The sequence below is a fragment of the Clavelina lepadiformis genome, chromosome 8 (assembly GCF_947623445.1).
Source record: "Clavelina lepadiformis chromosome 8, kaClaLepa1.1, whole genome shotgun sequence".
In the NCBI taxonomy this organism is placed as follows: domain Eukaryota; kingdom Metazoa; phylum Chordata; class Ascidiacea; order Aplousobranchia; family Clavelinidae; genus Clavelina; species Clavelina lepadiformis.
The window spans coordinates 11,804,170-11,817,200 of record NC_135247.1 but is presented as its reverse complement, the minus strand read 5'-3'; positions in this window follow the sequence as shown (position 1 = coordinate 11,817,200).

Below are 13,031 nucleotides of genomic sequence, written 5' to 3'. Positions count from 1 at the left end.
AAAGAACTTAACTAAAAAATTTGCACTATACATTAGTTATATAGGTCCTAAAAAGTGCCTTGTGAACTATATGGTGCCAAATGTGCAATTCACATTGCAAAAAGTTCTAACGGGTCTCAAAATGTTTATTAGAGTCTAATAAGTAAATAATAAAAGTATAACAGTTAACCAATAAAAGGTTTGTCTGTTATCGTTAAAAGAACTTAACTAAAAAATTAGCACTATACATTAGTTATATAGGTCCTAAAAAGTGCCTTGTGAACTATATGGTGCCAAATGTGCAATTCACATTGCAAAACGTTCTAACGGGTCTCAAAATGTGTATTAGAGTCTAATAAGTAAATAATAAAAGTATAACAGTTAACCAATAAAAGGTTTGTCTGTTATCGTTAAAAGAACTTAACTAAAATATTTGCACTATACATTAGTTATATAGGTCCTAAAAAGTGCCTTGTGAACTATATGGTGCCAAATGTGCAATTCACATTGCAAAAAGTTTTAACGGGTCTCAAAATGTTTATTAGAGTCTAATAAGTAAATAATAAAAGTATAACAGTTAACCAATAAAAGGTTTGTCTGTTATCGTTAAAAGAACTTAACTAAAAAATTTGCACTATACATTAGTTATATAGGTCCTAAAAAGTGCCTTGTGAACTATATGGTGCCAAATGTTTAATTCACATTGCAAAAAGTTTTAACTGGTCTCAAAATGTTTATTAGAGTCTAATAAGTAAATAATAAAAGTATAACAGTTAACCAATAAAAGGTTTGTCTGTTATCGTTAAAAGAACTTAACTAAAAAATTTGCACTGTACATTAGTTATTTAGGTCCTAAAAAGTGCCTTGTGAACTATATGGTGCCAAATGTGCAATTCACATTGCAAAAAGTTCTAACGCGTCTCAAAATGTTTAGTAGAGTCTAATAAGTAAATAATAAAAGTATAACAGTTAACCAATAAAAGATTTGTCTGTTATCGTTAAAAGAATCTAACTAAAAAATTTGCACTGTACATTAGTTATATAGGTCCTAAAAAGTGCCTTGTGAACTATATGGTGCCAAATGTGCAATTCACATTGCAAAAAGTTCTAACGCGTCTCAAAATGTTTATTAGAGTCTAATAAGTAAATAATAAAAGTATAACAGTTAACCAATAAAAGGTTTGTCTGTTATCGTTAAAAGAACTTAACTAAAATATTTGCACTATACATTAGTTATATAGGTCCTAAAAAGTGCCTTGTGAACTATATGGTGCCAAATGTGCAATTCACATTGCAAAAAGTTCTAACGGGTCTCAAAATGTTTATTAGAGTCTAATAAGTAAATAATAAAAGTATAACAGTTAACCAATAAAAGGTTTGTCTGTTATCGTTAAAAGAACTTAACTAAAAAATTTGCACTACACATTAGTTATATAGGTCCTAAAAAGTGCCTTGTGAACTATATGGTGCCAAATGTGCAATTCACATTGCAAAAAGTTCTAACGCGTCTCAAAATGTTTATTAGAGTCTAATAAGTAAATAATAAAAGTATAACAGTTAACCAATAAAAGGTTTGTCTGTTATCGTTAAAAGAACTTAACTAAAATATTTGCACTATACATTAGTTATATAGGTCCTAAAAAGTGCCTTGTGAACTATATGGTGCCAAATGTGCAATTCACATTGCAAAAAGTTCTAACGGGTCTCAAAATGTTTATTAGAGTCTAATAAGTAAATAATAAAAGTATAACAGTTAACCAATAAAAGGTTTGTCTGTTATCGTTAAAAGAACTTAACTAAAAAATTTGCACTATACATTAGTTATATAGGTCCTAAAAAGTGCCTTGTGAACTATATGGTGCCAAATGTGCAATTCACGTTGCAAAAAGTTCTAACGGGTCTCAAAATGTTTATTAGAGTCTAATAAGTAAATAATAAAAGTATAACAGTTAACCAATAAAAGGTTTGTCTGTTATCGTTAAAAGAACTTAACTAAAAAATTTGCACTATACATTAGTTATATAGGTCCTAAAAAGTGCCTTGTGAACTATATGGTGCCAAATGTGCAATTCACGTTGCAAAAAGTTCTAACGGGTCTCAAAATGTTTATTAGAGTCTAATAAGTAAATAATAAAAGTATAACAGTTAACCAATAAAAGGTTTGTCTGTTATCGTTAAAAGAACTTAACTAAAAAATTTGCACTATACATTAGTTATATAGGTCCTAAAAAGTGCCTTGTGAACTATATGGTGCCAAATGTGCTATTCACATTGCAAAAAGTTCTAACGGGTCTCAAAATGTTTATTAGAGTCTAATAAGTAAATAATAAAAGTATAACAGTTAACCAATAAAAGGTTTGTCTGTTATCGTTAAAAGAACTTAACTAAAAAATTTGCACTATACATTAGTTATATAGGTCCTAAAAAGTGCCTTGTGAACTATATGGTGCCAAATGTGCAATTCACATTGCAAAAAGTTCTAACGGGTCTCAAAATGTTTATTAGAGTCTAATAAGTAAATAATAAAAGTATAACAGTTAACCAATAAAAGGTTTGTCTGTTATCGTTAAAAGAACTTAACTAAAAAATTTGCACTATACATTAGTTATATAGGTCCTAAAAAGTGCCTTGTGAACTATATGGTGCCAAATGTGCAATTCACATTGCAAAAAGTTCTAACGGATCTCAAAATGTTTATTAGAGTCTAATAAGTAAATAATAAAAGTATAACAGTTAACCAATAAAAGGTTTGTCTGTTATCGTTAAAAGAACTTAACTAAAAAATTTGCACTATACATTAGTTATATAGGTCCTAAAAAGTGCCTTGTGAACTATATGGTGCCAAATGTGCAATTCACATTGCAAAAAGTTCTAACGGGTCTCAAAATGTTTATTAGAGTCTAATAAGTAAATAATAAAAGTATAACAGTTAACCAATAAAAGGTTTGTCTGTTATCGTTAAAAGAACTTAACTAAAAAATTTGCACTATACATTAGTTATATAGGTCCTAAAAAGTGCCTTGTGAACTATATGGTGCCAAATGTGCAATTCACATTGCAAAAAGTTCTAACGGGTCTCAAAATGTTTATTAGAGTCTAATAAGTAAATAATAAAAGTATAACAGTTAACCAATAAAAGGTTTGTCTGTTATCGTTAAAAGAACTTAACTAAAAAATTAGCACTATACATTAGTTATATAGGTCCTAAAAAGTGCCTTGTGAACTATATGGTGCCAAATGTGCAATTCACATTGCAAAACGTTCTAACGGGTCTCAAAATGTGTATTAGAGTCTAATAAGTAAATAATAAAAGTATAACAGTTAACCAATAAAAGGTTTGTCTGTTATCGTTAAAAGAACTTAACTAAAATATTTGCACTATACATTAGTTATATAGGTCCTAAAAAGTGCCTTGTGAACTATATGGTGCCAAATGTGCAATTCACATTGCAAAAAGTTCTAACGGGTCTCAAAATGTTTATTAGAGTCTAATAAGTAAATAATAAAAGTATAACAGTTAACCAATAAAAGGTTTGTCTGTTATCGTTAAAAGAACTTAACTAAAAAATTTGCACTATACATTAGTTATATAGGTCCTAAAAAGTGCCTTGTGAACTATATGGTGCCAAATGTTTAATTCACATTGCAAAAAGTTTTAACTGGTCTCAAAATGTTTATTAGAGTCTAATAAGTAAATAATAAAAGTATAACAGTTAACCAATAAAAGGTTTGTCTGTTATCGTTAAAAGAACTTAACTAAAAAATTTGCACTGTACATTAGTTATATAGGTCCTAAAAAGTGCCTTGTGAACTATATGGTGCCAAATGTGCAATTCACATTGCAAAAAGTTCTAACGCGTCTCAAAATGTTTAGTAGAGTCTAATAAGTAAATAATAAAAGTATAACAGTTAACCAATAAAAGGTTTGTCTGTTATCGTTAAAAGAACTTAACTAAAAAATTTGCACTATACATTAGTTATATAGGTCCTAAAAAGTGCCTTGTGAACTATATGGTGCCAAATGTGCAATTCACATTGCAAAACGTTCTAACGGGTCTCAAAATGTTTATTAGAGTCTAATAAGTAAATAATAAAAGTATAACAGTTAACCAATAAAAGGTTTGTCTGTTATCGTTAAAAGAACTTAACTAAAATATTTGCACTATACATTAGTTATATAGGTCCTAAAAAGTGCCTTGTGAACTATATGGTGCCAAATGTGCAATTCACATTGCAAAAAGTTCTAACGGGTCTCAAAATGTTTATTAGAGTCTAATAAGTAAATAATAAAAGTATAACAGTTAACCAATAAAAGGTTTGTCTGTTATCGTTAAAAGAACTTAACTAAAAAATTTGCACTATACATTAGTTATATAGGTCCTAAAAAGTGCCTTGTGAACTATATGGTGCCAAATGTGCTATTCACATTGCAAAAAGTTCTAACGGGTCTCAAAATGTTTATTAGAGTCTAATAAGTAAATAATAAAAGTATAACAGTTAACCAATAAAAGGTTTGTCTGTTATCGTTAAAAGAACTTAACTAAAACATTTGCACTATACATTAGTTATATAGGTCCTAAAAAGTGCCTTGTGAACTATATGGTGCCAAATGTGCAATTCACATTGCAAAAAGTTCTAACGGGTCTCAAAATGTTTATTAGAGTCTAATAAGTAAATAATAAAAGTATAACAGTTAACCAATAAAAGGTTTGTCTGTTATCGTTAAAAGAACTTAACTAAAAAATTAGCACTATACATTAGTTATATAGGTCCTAAAAAGTGCCTTGTGAACTATATGGTGCCAAATGTGCAATTCACATTGCAAAAAGTTCTAACGGGTCTCAAAATGTTTATTAGAGTCTAATAAGTAAATAATAAAAGTATAACAGTTAACCAATAAAAGGTTTGTCTGTTATCGTTAAAAGAACTTAACTAAAATATTTGCACTATACATTAGTTATATAGGTCCTAAAAAGTGCCTTGTGAACTATATGGTGCCAAATGTGCAATTCACATTGCAAAAAGTTTTAACGGGTCTCAAAATGTTTATTAGAGTCTAATAAGTAAATAATAAAAGTATAACAGTTAACCAATAAAAGGTTTGTCTGTTATCGTTAAAAGAACTTAACTAAAAAATTTGCACTATACATTAGTTATATAGGTCCTAAAAAGTGCCTTGTGAACTATATGGTGCCAAATGTTTAATTCACATTGCAAAAAGTTTTAACTGTTCTCAAAATGTTTATTAGAGTCTAATAAGTAAATAATAAAAGTATAACAGTTAACCAATAAAAGGTTTGTCTGTTATCGTTAAAAGAACTTAACTAAAAAATTTGCACTGTACATTAGTTATATAGGTCCTAAAAAGTGCCTTGTGAACTATATGGTGCCAAATGTGCAATTCACATTGCAAAAAGTTCTAACGGGTCTCAAAATGTTTATTAGAGTCTAATAAGTAAATAATAAAAGTATAACAGTTAACCAATGAAAGGTTTGTCTGTTATCGTTAAAAGAACTTAACCAAAAAATTTGCACTATACATTAGTTATATAGGTCCTAAAAAGTGCCTTGTGAACTATATGGTGCCAAATGTGCAATTCACATTGCAAAAAGTTCTAACGGGTCTCAAAATGTTTATTAGAGTCTAATAAGTAAATAACAAAAGTATAACAGTTAACCAATAAAAGGTTTGTCTGTTATCGTTAAAAGAACTTAACTAAAAAATTTGCACTATACATTAGTTATATAGGTCCTAAAAAGTGCCTTGTGAACTATATGATGCCAAATGTGCAATTCACATTGCAAAAAGTTCTAACGGGTCTCAAAATGTTTATTAGAGTCTAATAAGTAAATAATAAAAGTATAACAGTTAACCAATAAAAGGTTTGTCTGTTATCGTTAAAAGAACTTAACTAAAAAATTTGCACTATACATTAGTTATATAGGTCCTAAAAAGTGCCTTGTGAACTATATGGTGCCAAATGTGCAATTCACATTGCAAAAAGTTCTAACGGGTCTCAAAATGTTTATTAGAGTCTAATAAGTAAATAATAAAAGTATAACAGTTAACCAATAAAAGGTTTGTCTGTTATCGTTAAAAGAACTTAACTAAAAAATTTGCACTATACATTAGTTATATAGGTCCTAAAAAGTGCCTTGTGAACTATATGGTGCCAAATGTGCAATTCACATTGCAAAAAGTTCTAACGGGTCTCAAAATGTTTATTAGAGTCTAATAAGTAAATAATAAAAGTATAACAGTTAACCAATAAAAGGTTTGTCTGTTATCGTTAAAAGAACTTAACTAAAAAATTAGCACTATACATTAGTTATATAGGTCCTAAAAAGTGCCTTGTGAACTATATGGTGCCAAATGTGCAATTCACATTGCAAAACGTTCTAACGGGTCTCAAAATGTTTATTAGAGTCTAATAAGTAAATAATAAAAGTATAACAGTTAACCAATAAAAGGTTTGTCTGTTATCGTTAAAAGAACTTAACTAAAATATTTGCACTATACATTAGTTATATAGGTCCTAAAAAGTGCCTTGTGAACTATATGGTGCCAAATGTGCAATTCACATTGCAAAAAGTTTTAACGGGTCTCAAAATGTTTATTAGAGTCTAATAAGTAAATAATAAAAGTATAACAGTTAACCAATAAAAGGTTTGTCTGTTATCGTTAAAAGAACTTAACTAAAAAATTTGCACTATACATTAGTTATATAGGTCCTAAAAAGTGCCTTGTGAACTATATGGTGCCAAATGTTTAATTCACATTGCAAAAAGTTTTAACTGGTCTCAAAATGTTTATTAGAGTCTAATAAGTAAATAATAAAAGTATAACAGTTAACCAATAAAAGGTTTGTCTGTTATCGTTAAAAGAACTTAACTAAAACATTTGCACTATACATTAGTTATATAGGTCCTAAAAAGTGCCTTGTGAACTATATGGTGCCAAATGTGCAATTCACATTGCAAAAAGTTCTAACGGGTCTCAAAATGTTTATTAGAGTCTAATAAGTAAATAATAAAAGTATAACAGTTAACCAATAAAAGGTTTGTCTGTTATCGTTAAAAGAACTTAACTAAAAAATTTGCACTATACATTAGTTATATAGGTCCTAAAAAGTGCCTTGTGAACTATATGGTGCCAAATGTGCAATTCACATTGCAAAAAGTTCTAACGGGTCTCAAAATGTTTATTAGAGTCTAATAAGTAAATAATAAAAGTATAACAGTTAACCAATAAAAGGTTTGTCTGTTATCGTTAAAAGAACTTAACTAAAAAATTAGCACTATACATTAGTTATATAGGTCCTAAAAAGTGCCTTGTGAACTATATGGTGCCAAATGTGCAATTCACATTGCAAAACGTTCTAACGGGTCTCAAAATGTGTATTAGAGTCTAATAAGTAAATAATAAAAGTATAACAGTTAACCAATAAAAGGTTTGTCTGTTATCGTTAAAAGAACTTAACTAAAATATTTGCACTATACATTAGTTATATAGGTCCTAAAAAGTGCCTTGTGAACTATATGGTGCCAAATGTGCAATTCACATTGCAAAAAGTTCTAACGGGTCTCAAAATGTTTATTAGAGTCTAATAAGTAAATAATAAAAGTATAACAGTTAACCAATAAAAGGTTTGTCTGTTATCGTTAAAAGAACTTAACTAAAAAATTTGCACTATACATTAGTTATATAGGTCCTAAAAAGTGCCTTGTGAACTATATGGTGCCAAATGTTTAATTCACATTGCAAAAAGTTTTAACTGGTCTCAAAATGTTTATTAGAGTCTAATAAGTAAATAATAAAAGTATAACAGTTAACCAATAAAAGGTTTGTCTGTTATCGTTAAAAGAACTTAACTAAAAAATTTGCACTGTACATTAGTTATATAGGTCCTAAAAAGTGCCTTGTGAACTATATGGTGCCAAATGTGCAATTCACATTGCAAAAAGTTCTAACGCGTCTCAAAATGTTTAGTAGAGTCTAATAAGTAAATAATAAAAGTATAACAGTTAACCAATAAAAGGTTTGTCTGTTATCGTTAAAAGAACTTAACTAAAAAATTTGCACTATACATTAGTTATATAGGTCCTAAAAAGTGCCTTGTGAACTATATGGTGCCAAATGTGCAATTCACATTGCAAAACGTTCTAACGGGTCTCAAAATGTTTATTAGAGTCTAATAAGTAAATAATAAAAGTATAACAGTTAACCAATAAAAGGTTTGTCTGTTATCGTTAAAAGAACTTAACTAAAATATTTGCACTATACATTAGTTATATAGGTCCTAAAAAGTGCCTTGTGAACTATATGGTGCCAAATGTGCAATTCACATTGCAAAAAGTTCTAACGGGTCTCAAAATGTTTATTAGAGTCTAATAAGTAAATAATAAAAGTATAACAGTTAACCAATAAAAGGTTTGTCTGTTATCGTTAAAAGAACTTAACTAAAAAATTTGCACTATACATTAGTTATATAGGTCCTAAAAAGTGCCTTGTGAACTATATGGTGCCAAATGTGCTATTCACATTGCAAAAAGTTCTAACGGGTCTCAAAATGTTTATTAGAGTCTAATAAGTAAATAATAAAAGTATAACAGTTAACCAATAAAAGGTTTGTCTGTTATCGTTAAAAGAACTTAACTAAAACATTTGCACTATACATTAGTTATATAGGTCCTAAAAAGTGCCTTGTGAACTATATGGTGCCAAATGTGCAATTCACATTGCAAAAAGTTCTAACGGGTCTCAAAATGTTTATTAGAGTCTAATAAGTAAATAATAAAAGTATAACAGTTAACCAATAAAAGGTTTGTCTGTTATCGTTAAAAGAACTTAACTAAAAAATTAGCACTATACATTAGTTATATAGGTCCTAAAAAGTGCCTTGTGAACTATATGGTGCCAAATGTGCAATTCACATTGCAAAAAGTTCTAACGGGTCTCAAAATGTTTATTAGAGTCTAATAAGTAAATAATAAAAGTATAACAGTTAACCAATAAAAGGTTTGTCTGTTATCGTTAAAAGAACTTAACTAAAATATTTGCACTATACATTAGTTATATAGGTCCTAAAAAGTGCCTTGTGAACTATATGGTGCCAAATGTGCAATTCACATTGCAAAAAGTTTTAACGGGTCTCAAAATGTTTATTAGAGTCTAATAAGTAAATAATAAAAGTATAACAGTTAACCAATAAAAGGTTTGTCTGTTATCGTTAAAAGAACTTAACTAAAAAATTTGCACTATACATTAGTTATATAGGTCCTAAAAAGTGCCTTGTGAACTATATGGTGCCAAATGTTTAATTCACATTGCAAAAAGTTTTAACTGTTCTCAAAATGTTTATTAGAGTCTAATAAGTAAATAATAAAAGTATAACAGTTAACCAATAAAAGGTTTGTCTGTTATCGTTAAAAGAACTTAACTAAAAAATTTGCACTGTACATTAGTTATATAGGTCCTAAAAAGTGCCTTGTGAACTATATGGTGCCAAATGTGCAATTCACATTGCAAAAAGTTCTAACGGGTCTCAAAATGTTTATTAGAGTCTAATAAGTAAATAATAAAAGTATAACAGTTAACCAATGAAAGGTTTGTCTGTTATCGTTAAAAGAACTTAACCAAAAAATTTGCACTATACATTAGTTATATAGGTCCTAAAAAGTGCCTTGTGAACTATATGGTGCCAAATGTGCAATTCACATTGCAAAAAGTTCTAACGGGTCTCAAAATGTTTATTAGAGTCTAATAAGTAAATAACAAAAGTATAACAGTTAACCAATAAAAGGTTTGTCTGTTATCGTTAAAAGAACTTAACTAAAAAATTTGCACTATACATTAGTTATATAGGTCCTAAAAAGTGCCTTGTGAACTATATGATGCCAAATGTGCAATTCACATTGCAAAAAGTTCTAACGGGTCTCAAAATGTTTATTAGAGTCTAATAAGTAAATAATAAAAGTATAACAGTTAACCAATAAAAGGTTTGTCTGTTATCGTTAAAAGAACTTAACTAAAAAATTTGCACTATACATTAGTTATATAGGTCCTAAAAAGTGCCTTGTGAACTATATGGTGCCAAATGTGCAATTCACATTGCAAAAAGTTCTAACGGGTCTCAAAATGTTTATTAGAGTCTAATAAGTAAATAATAAAAGTATAACAGTTAACCAATAAAAGGTTTGTCTGTTATCGTTAAAAGAACTTAACTAAAAAATTTGCACTATACATTAGTTATATAGGTCCTAAAAAGTGCCTTGTGAACTATATGGTGCCAAATGTGCAATTCACATTGCAAAAAGTTCTAACGGGTCTCAAAATGTTTATTAGAGTCTAATAAGTAAATAATAAAAGTATAACAGTTAACCAATAAAAGGTTTGTCTGTTATCGTTAAAAGAACTTAACTAAAAAATTAGCACTATACATTAGTTATATAGGTCCTAAAAAGTGCCTTGTGAACTATATGGTGCCAAATGTGCAATTCACATTGCAAAACGTTCTAACGGGTCTCAAAATGTTTATTAGAGTCTAATAAGTAAATAATAAAAGTATAACAGTTAACCAATAAAAGGTTTGTCTGTTATCGTTAAAAGAACTTAACTAAAATATTTGCACTATACATTAGTTATATAGGTCCTAAAAAGTGCCTTGTGAACTATATGGTGCCAAATGTGCAATTCACATTGCAAAAAGTTTTAACGGGTCTCAAAATGTTTATTAGAGTCTAATAAGTAAATAATAAAAGTATAACAGTTAACCAATAAAAGGTTTGTCTGTTATCGTTAAAAGAACTTAACTAAAAAATTTGCACTATACATTAGTTATATAGGTCCTAAAAAGTGCCTTGTGAACTATATGGTGCCAAATGTTTAATTCACATTGCAAAAAGTTTTAACTGGTCTCAAAATGTTTATTAGAGTCTAATAAGTAAATAATAAAAGTATAACAGTTAACCAATAAAAGGTTTGTCTGTTATCGTTAAAAGAACTTAACTAAAACATTTGCACTATACATTAGTTATATAGGTCCTAAAAAGTGCCTTGTGAACTATATGGTGCCAAATGTGCAATTCACATTGCAAAAAGTTCTAACGGGTCTCAAAATGTTTATTAGAGTCTAATAAGTAAATAATAAAAGTATAACAGTTAACCAATAAAAGGTTTGTCTGTTATCGTTAAAAGAACTTAACTAAAAAATTAGCACTATACATTAGTTATATAGGTCCTAAAAAGTGCCTTGTGAACTATATGGTGCCAAATGTGCAATTCACATTGCAAAAAGTTCTAACGGGTCTCAAAATGTTTATTAGAGTCTAATAAGTAAATAATAAAAGTATAACAGTTAACCAATAAAAGGTTTGTCTGTTATCGTTAAAAGAACTTAACTAAAATATTTGCACTATACATTAGTTATATAGGTCCTAAAAAGTGCCTTGTGAACTATATGGTGCCAAATGTGCAATTCACATTGCAAAAAGTTTTAACGGGTCTCAAAATGTTTATTAGAGTCTAATAAGTAAATAATAAAAGTATAACAGTTAACCAATAAAAGGTTTGTCTGTTATCGTTAAAAGAACTTAACTAAAAAATTTGCACTATACATTAGTTATATAGGTCCTAAAAAGTGCCTTGTGAACTATATGGTGCCAAATGTTTAATTCACATTGCAAAAAGTTTTAACTGGTCTCAAAATGTTTATTAGAGTCTAATAAGTAAATAATAAAAGTATAACAGTTAACCAATAAAAGGTTTGTCTGTTATCGTTAAAAGAACTTAACTAAAAAATTTGCACTGTACATTAGTTATATAGGTCCTAAAAAGTGCCTTGTGAACTATATGGTGCCAAATGTGCAATTCACATTGCAAAAAGTTCTAACGGGTCTCAAAATGTTTATTAGAGTCTAATAAGTAAATAATAAAAGTATAACAGTTAACCAATGAAAGGTTTGTCTGTTATCGTTAAAAGAACTTAACCAAAAAATTTGCAATATACATTAGTTATATAGGTCCTAAAAAGTGCCTTGTGAACTATATGGTGCCAAATGTGCAATTCACATTGCAAAAAGTTCTAACGGGTCTCAAAATGTTTATTAGAGTCTAATAAGTAAATAACAAAAGTATAACAGTTAACCAATAAAAGGTTTGTCTGTTATCGTTAAAAGAACTTAACTAAAAAATTTGCACTATACATTAGTTATATAGGTCCTAAAAAGTGCCTTGTGAACTATATGATGCCAAATGTGCAATTCACATTGCAAAAAGTTCTAACGGGTCTCAAAATGTTTATTAGAGTCCAATAAGTAAATAATAAAAGTATAACAGTTAACCAATAAAAGGTTTGTCTGTTATCGTTAAAAGAACTTAACTAAAAAATTTGCACTATACATTAGTTATATAGGTCCTAAAAAGTGCCTTGTGAACTATATGGTGCCAAATGTGCAATTCACATTGCAAAAAGTTCTAACGGATCTCAAAATGTTTATTAGAGTCTAATAAGTAAATAATAAAAGTATAACAGTTAACCAATAAAAGGTTTGTCTGTTATCGTTAAAAGAACTTAACTAAAAAATTTGCACTATACATTAGTTATATAGGTCCTAAAAAGTGCCTTGTGAACTATATGGTGCCAAATGTGCAATTCACATTGCAAAAAGTTCTAACGGGTCTCAAAATGTTTATTAGAGTCTAATAAGTAAATAATAAAAGTATAACAGTTAACCAATAAAAGGTTTGTCTGTTATCGTTAAAAGAACTTAACTAAAATATTTGCACTATACATTAGTTATATAGGTCCTAAAAAGTGCCTTGTGAACTATATGGTGCCAAATGTGCAATTCACATTGCAAAAAGTTTTAACGGGTCTCAAAATGTTTATTAGAGTCTAATAAGTAAATAATAAAAGTATAACAGTTAACCAATAAAAGGTTTGTCTGTTATCGTTAAAAGAACTTAACTAAAAAATTTGCACTATACATTAGTTATATAGGTCCTAAAAAGTGCCTTGTGAACTATATGGTGCCAAATGTTTAATTCACAT